Source organism: Dendrobates tinctorius, unplaced genomic scaffold (assembly GCF_039654945.1).
Source record: "Dendrobates tinctorius isolate UK_male_01 unplaced genomic scaffold, ASM3965494v1 ptg000035l, whole genome shotgun sequence".
In the NCBI taxonomy this organism is placed as follows: domain Eukaryota; kingdom Metazoa; phylum Chordata; class Amphibia; order Anura; family Dendrobatidae; genus Dendrobates; species Dendrobates tinctorius.
In genome coordinates, this window is record NW_027361703.1 from 5,386,730 (window position 1) to 5,395,861 (window position 9,132).

Consider the following 9,132-nt stretch of genomic DNA (forward strand, 5'->3'; position numbering starts at 1 on the left):
TGACTTCATCGTGCTTCAGATGTGTCATCAGTGTTTTGACGCCACAGCACATCAGAGCAGGAGTTGATTTGCTCTCTTCTGACCCTGGAAGTTCCGGCTCTAGTACGTTCCAGTGCTAGTGCTTCTTGGGTCAATTGGCTCCTTGAATCCATGTTTTATTTTAATTTGCGTCTTAAAGACATGAATACAATTGACTGCAGCATGGTAAGATGACTTAATCACGCTGCAGACATGTCAGCAGCCTTTGGACGCCATAGCACCTCGGAGCAGGGAGCTGATTCGCGCTCTACTGACCCCGGAAGTGCTGACGCTAGTACTTCCGGGATCAATCAGCTCACTGAGTCCATGGTTTATTTGTATCATGTCTTAAATATGCAAATACAAATGAATGGAGTTGCGTGATCCCCCCTCCTCTGAAAAGACAGCAAATTTATCACATTGTCTAATAGAGAAGAGGAGGGCTAAAAGAAAAAAAAAATCCTCCCTCTCTATGCACCACCCTAGGCAAAGCACCTCCGGTGCCTAGTGGAAAACATTGGCCTACCGATCTTGTAATAATGTTCCCTAACCTGTAATAATATCTCCCATCATGTAATAATTTCCCATGTTCTTTAATAATATCCTTCATCATGAACCCTATCCTGTAGGAGTGATCCCGATTCTGGTCCCTTTCTTTAACGGCGTTATTCGTGACTTTTATTATTTTTATGTGTGGGACTATGAACTTACAGACAAATATTTGCTAACTACCTACCTATTCTGCCTGGTGCTGATCTCTGCCAGCTCAGAGTGGTCACGGAACACTCTTGCCGGCGATCCTGAGGCTTCTTCTGACATCATGTCAACAGAGCAATGTTTTCTGTTCTGCTCTGCTCTGTTGACAGGGTGTCGCTTCTGATGTCATGCTGATGGCAGCCTGCTTCCCGATGCCTAACTGAATGGAAGAGGAACAGCTGCTCTGTTAACGAGAAGTGAAAAGAAGCTGGGGGATTGCTGGCTGAGCCTGCAGAGAACATTCCCATGCAGAACAGGGCAGCTATCTGCCTGTTAATTCTTTGCACCGTAAACAAAAATAAAAAGGTCCTGGATAACCCTTTAACCCCTTAGTGGCGGAGGCAATCTTGAACTTAATGACCAGGAAAAGTGTCACACTCGGGATGGATAAGTCTGGTGGGCGGCGGCACAACATAAACAACGGGATGGAATAGGGAGAGGAAGGCCCTAACAGTAGGGAGTGAGGTATGAGGCACCTCCTGACACTAACCTGTGCCTATCACTAAGCTCCTCTAATGCCCCTATGCGGGTCCTTCCCCCCCACCGCCATCACTTGCCTAGTCCCTAATTGTCACCTACCCTGACTAGTGCACTGGCCAGCAAGGACGCAAGCTTCACCATTGCAGATGGTATCAGCAAAGGTGAAGTAACAAACGAGACAGACAAGGAAAGGGAAATAATACTTAGCTACTATCTCTGCTGCAAAGCTCCAAACAACAGAGTATATGGCGTCAGAAACACAAACTCCACAGAAGCAGCAGATACACCGCTGGCAACAGAGAGCACTTAACTCCAGGCTGGTCTTCATAGAATAACTCTATTACCAACAGTCAGCTGATACATCATGTAACTATTTAAAGGATGGTGAGAGTTGTCACCACCCACATCAGCTGACCAGCAACAAAGCAGCTTCCAGCAAGGAAACTGACATTAACCTTTGCTGTCCCAAAAGGACAAAAGCAACATTTAAATTATAGCAGAACCAGAGCTGTCACGAATCCAAAAACGAAATGTGACAAAATCTTTTAAATCTGACCAGTGTCACTTTATGTGATAATAACTTTGGAACACTTCAACAGATCCCAGTAATTCCAAGATTAGTTTTTCGTGACATAATTGTATTTCATGATAATAATAAAATTTGTTTGATATGACTTGCATTTATTTGTGAAAATGTCAGAAATTTGGCAAAAATTTTGCAATTTTCAAACTTTTAATTCTTCAGAGACCGGTGTTATTTGCGAGAGTTGCTATGTGCCCCCCCCAGGATGTGCTCAGAAACGTATTTAGACCGCGGGATTGCATTACAGTCACAGGCGTAGCTGTGATTGCAATACAGAATAAAAGTAAGTGTAGTCTGGGGCAAGCTATTTGTCCAGGGCAGATTTAAGAAAACCTGCCATGGGCTTTTATTTTTTAAATGGACTACAGGAAGATAGTGGGGCGGTCCATTTCCTTCCCCTGCCCAAGGTGTTCCATGTGGCCTACGGGCACAAATTGATTGTTACAACCCCTGCAGCAGAGGGTTGGGTGTGTCAGTTTGGAGTTGTGCAACTTGCAGAGTGTTAGCTCTGCAGAAGCTCAGCCTGTGTGAGTTAGCACAGAGCCAGCAGAGCAAAACCCTGGCACCACGCTGCGTGATACGGTGGTGCCTTCGCCCTCGGCAACCGGACTCTCACAGACTGTTTTGTTTCCCGGCTGTGAACCGGAGGCTACTGTATGCTGTACACTGTGTGACTGTGAACATTAAACACGTTTGCTGTGAACTTTTCCTGTGATCACTGTCTGTCACACTGAACAAACCCCACTGCACTACAGTTGGCTGGATAATGCAGGCAGTGTGAATTGAGGCATACCCCAACGAACTCCGGTTGCATGTCTGTCATTAAGCCTGCCACACTGCTTCCCAGGCCTGCAGACAAAATGGAAGAAATCCTGGTTCAGCTGGTTCTCACACAGCAACAGACCAATAACCTGTTGCAGCAAATTGCAGCCCTGCATGAGGCACCTCCAGCACCGACCCCGGAACATCGCGAGGCCCGAGACAAGGTCCGCTCCGCTTTGAGTAAACTGAGTCTGGAAAATGACATGGAAGCTTTCCTCACTGTCTATGAGCATACGGCAGAGCGGGAGAACCTGCCAACGTCCCAGTGGACTGAAGTGGCTCCGTTCCTGAGGAGTGATGCGCTAAAGGCCTACTTTGACCTCAGTCGGGAGGATGCCCAGAACTACGCTAAGCTAAAAGGTGATATCCTTTCCCGACTGGGGGTTAATACCTACAAGAGAACCCAACGGCTGTTTTCATGGACTTTTGTGGAAGTTCAGCCCTCCCGGTCTCAGGTTTATGACTTGCTGCAGCTTGTGAAAAGGTGGCTCCAACCTGAGACTTTGACTCCAGCCCAGATGGTGGAGAGGGTAGTGGATGACCAGCTGGTGAGAGCTCTGCTACCAGCTATACAGAGTTGGGTGGGGCAAGGGGACCCGGGCTCTCTGGATCAGATGGTGGGACTGATTGGTACACAGCCACTCTTTATACGGGACACGGCTCCATTATGGCTGTCACGTCGGGCTCCACCAACCCTGGGAAAAAATTCACATCCCTCTACTGGGACCAATGAGGACCGAGCCCGTACCGAGGGGGTATCCCGAAGGGAGAGAGACAGCAGACCTGTGTCCCCTAAGTCAGCCCCAAGGTCCAGTCGTGCCACAGCTATCAAGTACCCTAGAATCTGTGGTTTAGGCTGGTGATTCCGTTATGATTGTGTCACCGAGGAGGAAAGCAAGACCAAGCTAAGCCACAGAAAACCAGAGAGGTTGGTAACTAAGCGGATTGCATACCCCTAATCCTATCCACACAAATAGCAGTAGCCGTGGAGCGTACCTACGATGATTCTAGATGCCTCGACACAGCCGGAGAACTAAATAAGCCCAAAGCAAGAAAGGGAAAATCTAAACTGCCCCAGAGCAGACCCCAAAGGAATCGATAGCCCCCAAACATATATTGTCTTTGAGACAAGATGAAAACACAAATGCAGGTAGGAAAACAGACTGAGCAAACGATGGGGCCCACACTAGGCAGGACAGGAAAGGAAAGTGTCACGGTCACATGTGTCTGGACGCAGCGAGTACCGCAAGGCGAACCCATATGACACACGTGACCCTGGATAAACCGCCTCCAGTTGGGCGAATTTAAACAATAGGACGTGCAGCTGGATACACCGCCTCCAACTGGCGAATTTAGATATTACACGTTATACATACAATAGTCTGGAAACCCCGCCTGCAGTAAGGCGAATTTAAATAATAAAGGGGAACCTGGGTAACATTAACAATGGTGGGCTCTGCAATAGGGAAAAGGGAAGTGGAGACCTCCTGTACTCCCCTGAGCCAGTGTCCCTGCACTCCTAACGTTGCCTATGCCGGTTCCGCACCGGGCGACGCACAGGAACCTAAAAACCCTAGCTCGCCCTAAACCTAAACCCTCACTAGGGAATTGGTCGGTGCGGAAACTAATCCCAACACTGCACTAAACACACATGACGGAAAATGACAATACAGGGGAAACACCACTTAGCTTTGCTCTGTTGCGTACGCTCCTAGCAACAGAGCCCACCACTTGTGTGCATCTTCTCCACCCGGATCCATCACCATAACTGGATCCTTCACCATAGTGCAGCCTTGGAGCAGAGTCCACCACCAAATACAGAAGTCCAGTAACAGAGTCCCAAAGATGAGTTCAGCTCCTGCCCAAAAAGTCAAGCATGCTTGAGTCCAGCTCTCAGCAACCAAGTCCCGCATGCTGAGTGCAACTCTCTCCATAGTCATCACTCCACCAAGCCATGCAAGCACTTCCTGCTGACACCATAAACTGTTACTCCACCACGCCATGCCAGCCCTTCTTGTAGACCACATAGCTGCCACTCGTCCCCTCTGGCTGGGCTGCGCAGGACTCATGTTCAGCTCCTTCCTTCAGCCAGGCTTCCTTGTGAAAGACTAACACACAATTTCACCAACAGTGATTGAACACACCTGGCTCTCTTTTATAGAGCCTCACACCTGATTTATAATTAAGTGCACATTAAACCAAAGAAACTAAAGTGCACTACTGCTCAACACCACCGGACAACTTAGAATGAACGACACCACGTGTAATAATTCTAATGGCCATCGGGGGCAATCAACCCACTTTGGCACCAAGCCAAAGGAAAAAAAGTTCACTTATCCATTTAAACTGTCAGATCCACACTGGATCATGACAGAAAGACTCTGTCTGCAATCACGCAAAAAACCCTGCAAAAAATGCCCAAAACGTCTGATAGAAAAAATACTGAAGTCACTAGACTTCGCCCACTATATCAGCACTCTGGTATATTCTGAAAGCAGAGCAAAAAGAGGCCAATCTAATAAGGGACAAAAACAAACTGGCACAAACAGTAACATAAGGATGGAAATTCAGCACAGCCCCAGCCGGGGCTGGCTGACCACACAAAACTGAAATAGACAAAACCAAATCAAATGTGAACAATAGCAAAAGAACACTTAGCTTGAGCATGCAGGGACTGAGCTGGAAACTAAGACCTCAGGAGGCATGAAAAATCACCAGCAGGGATAGAGGGAGTTGGCTGTCTTAAATCCAGATCTCCAGTCATCCTCGTCATTATCAGGTGGCAGGCCTCTGTTAATTAGATCAGCTCCATTACCTCCAGTAACCACCAGAGGGAGCCCGGAAAGAGAACTCGTGACCCCTCTATCAATATAACCAGCTCCACTACCTTCACTAGTAACCAGAGGTAGGCCAGAAAGCGAATTCACAACAGGGGTCTATGCCCCCAGAAAATACCCAAAAGTGACACCATTCTACAAACTGCACCCCTCAAGGTTCTCAAAACCACATTCAAGAAGTTTAATAACCCTTCAGGTGCTTTAAAGAAACTAAAGCAATGTGGAAGGAAAAAATTAACATTTTAATTTTTTTCAAACATTTTTTAATTTAGCCCTATATTTTTATTTTCCCAAGGGTAACAGGAGAAAATAGACCCCATACTTGTTGCACAATTTCTCCTGAGTATGCTGATATCCCAAATGTGGGGGAAAGCTATTATTTGGGCGCACGGCAGGGCATGAAAGGGAACGAGCGTTTGGAGAGCCCCTGATGTGCCTAAACAGTGGAAACTCCCCACAAGTAACCCCATTTTGGAAACTAGACTCTTCAAGGAATGTATCTAGATGTGTGGTTAGCATCTTGGTCCCCCAGAACAGAAGTTTATAATTTAGAGTCGGGAAAATAGAAAAAATAAAATTTTTCCCACAAAAATGTACTTTTAGCCCCAACTTTATATTTTTACAAGGGTAACTTTAGAAAATGGACCAAAACATTTGATGTTCAATTTCTCCTGAGTATGCCGATACGCCATATGTAGGGGAAATCTATTTCTTGGTTGCACGACAGGTCTCGGAAGAGAAGAAGCGTCATTTGAGTTTTGAAGCACAAAACTGGCTGAACTCCTTTTCCGAAGTATGTTGCATTTGGAGAGCCCCAGATTAACTCCAATTTTTTGTTTTCACAAGGTTAACAGTAGAAAATGGACCCCAAAATTTGTTGTGTAGTTTGCCGATACCCCATATGTGGGAGGAAATTACTGTTTGGGCACATGGCAAGGCTCGGAAAGGAAGGAGTGATGTTTTGGAATTCGGACTTGGATGAAATGGTCTGAAGGTGTCATGTCCAATTTGGAGAGTCACTGATGTACCTAAACAGTGGAAACCCTCAACACATCCTCAAGGATTGTATCCAGGGATATAATTTGCACAATGAATATTAGGTGAAAATGGGTTATACAAAAGGAAGCAGGGTGCACCACACTCATGGTCATAACCACATATTCAAATCTATATCACAGCGGGGTGCTGCAAAATGCAATGGAAAATACTACATTGTGTAAAGAGACAAGAAAAGGTCCATGCATAAAGAGCGGGTGTGTGCTCTTTATGCATGGATCTTTTCTTGTTTCTTTACACATATTAGGTGAAAATGGACCCCATAATTTGATATTAATTTCTCCAGAATACGATGATATCCCATATGTGGTCAAAAACTTCTGTTTGAGTACATGGCAGGGCTAGGAAAGGAAAGAGCGCTGTTTGCCTGGAATAAACTATGAATGCCATGTTGCATTTGGTAAGACTCTGACAGGCAAAAACAGCAGAAACCCCCCCACAAGTGACACCATTTTGGAAACTAGGCCCCTCATGGAATTTATCTAGGGGTATACTGAGCATTTTTAATCTACAGTATTTCCACTAAAATACTGTTTTAGCACCAAATTTGTAATTTACATGAGGAGGAATGGGAGAAATTGTACCCCACAATTTTTATGCAATTTCTCCCAAATGTGACAGTACACCATATGTGGTTGTACACTATTGTTTGAGCATTTGGCAGGGATTAGATGGAAGGATTGCTACTTAGCTTTTAGAATGTAGATTTCATTTTTATAGATTGTTGGCTCCATTAGCTGAGCCCCTGATGTGACAGAATAGTAGTACCATCCCCCCGAGATGACCCCATATTGGAAACTTCACCGCCTAAGAAATTCATCTAGGGGTATAGTATATATATTTTATTTTCCAATAATTTTTTATTACATTTTAAAAATGTTTAACAGGAAAGGAAGGGAAGGATTAGGAATAGGAAAGAAATTCCCCTGTAAGGACAGGGAGACCTGCAGATGGGGGATAGACAGGCAGACATACATAAAAGTACCATAGTTACATCATAGATAGTGATAATGCACTTATTAACAACATATATCCCTATAGTTCCCTAAAAAAACTCTTTCATTGCCTATTTCTAAGCTAAAATATTCACTACTTAGTATATATATTTTAAACCCATAGGTACCTCACAGAATTTTATAACATTAAGGCTACTTTCACACTTGCTTTGTTTTGCAGCGCGTTTTTCCCGCAAAAAAACGCATGGAAAAAACGCATACAGCATGCATGAAAAAAACGCAGCGTTTTTATGCGTTTGTATGCGTTTTTACCGCGTTTGCGTTTTTTCCAACATTAGTTGGCCCCTCACACTAACCCAAACCATGACTTTACTAACCCTAACCCTTAACCAAACCATACTAACCCTACCCTAACCCTTAACCAAACCATACTAACCCTAACCCTTAACCAAACCCTACTAACCCTAAACCCTAACTAACCCTAAACCCTAACCCTTAACCAAACCATACTAACCCTAACCCTAAACCCCCTTAACTAACCCTAACTCTAACCCAAACCCCTAATTTCCATTGTCTAACGGTCAACAAAAAAGCACATGCGCAAAAAATCGCATACATGAGCATGCCAGTGCACACATATTCGCACCCATAGACTTATAATGGGTGTCTTGCTGTAAAAAAACGCTTTGCGCGCGCATGCGTTTTTTTGAGGCAAGTCGGACGCCCAAAAAATGCAACAGGATGCATTTTGTGTGCCCGAGCGCACACCACAAAAAACGCATGTGCGTAAAAACGCATACAAACGCATGTGTATGCGCACATAAGCGCATCCCATGCAAAATATAGGGAAAACACGCATGCGTTTTTTAGCGCTAAAATACAGCGCAAAAAAATGCAAGTGTGAAACCAGCCTGAGACATGTAAATATGACATTTTAGTGGTAAAAATTTATTTATTATATTTGCTGCAAATTTTTCATGTACACAAGAGTTAAGAGGTGAAACTGAACTCCATAATTTATTGCACAATTTCTCCTGAACACGATGATGCCCCATATGTCATCACAAATTACTGTTAGGCCACAAGTCAGGGCTGAGAATTAAGGAGTGCTATTTGGCTTTTGGAGCACAGATTTTGCTAGAACAGTTTTACAGGCGACATTTGCGGAGCCCGGAAGGTGCCAGAGCAGCAGAATAAAACCCAAAAGTGACCCGATTGTAGAAAATGCTTCTCTCAATGAAATCATATATTACTGCAGTGACTGTTTTTTAACATCCGTGCCAGGCTTTTATACTGAAGAATTTCAAATATGCCAGTTTAGTGCCCATACATTGTGCCCTCATGCAGTGTAGAGCCGCCCCCATATATTGTAGTGCCTATACATTGTGCTCAGCTTGTGCTTCTGGTGACAGACACCCCTTAAATTAAGGGCCCTCTCCCTAGTACAATAATGCCAAACATGTAGCCAGTTACTGTGGTTTAGGCACAGTGGGGCTCAGTAGGAGGGGGCATTTGAATTTGGGAGTGCAGAATTCACTGGATTTTATTTGACGGGGTGTTGGAGCTGTTTCACTTTTCTAGAGACTTTGTTCTACCAGTAGTATGGGAGCCCCCTACAGTTCCA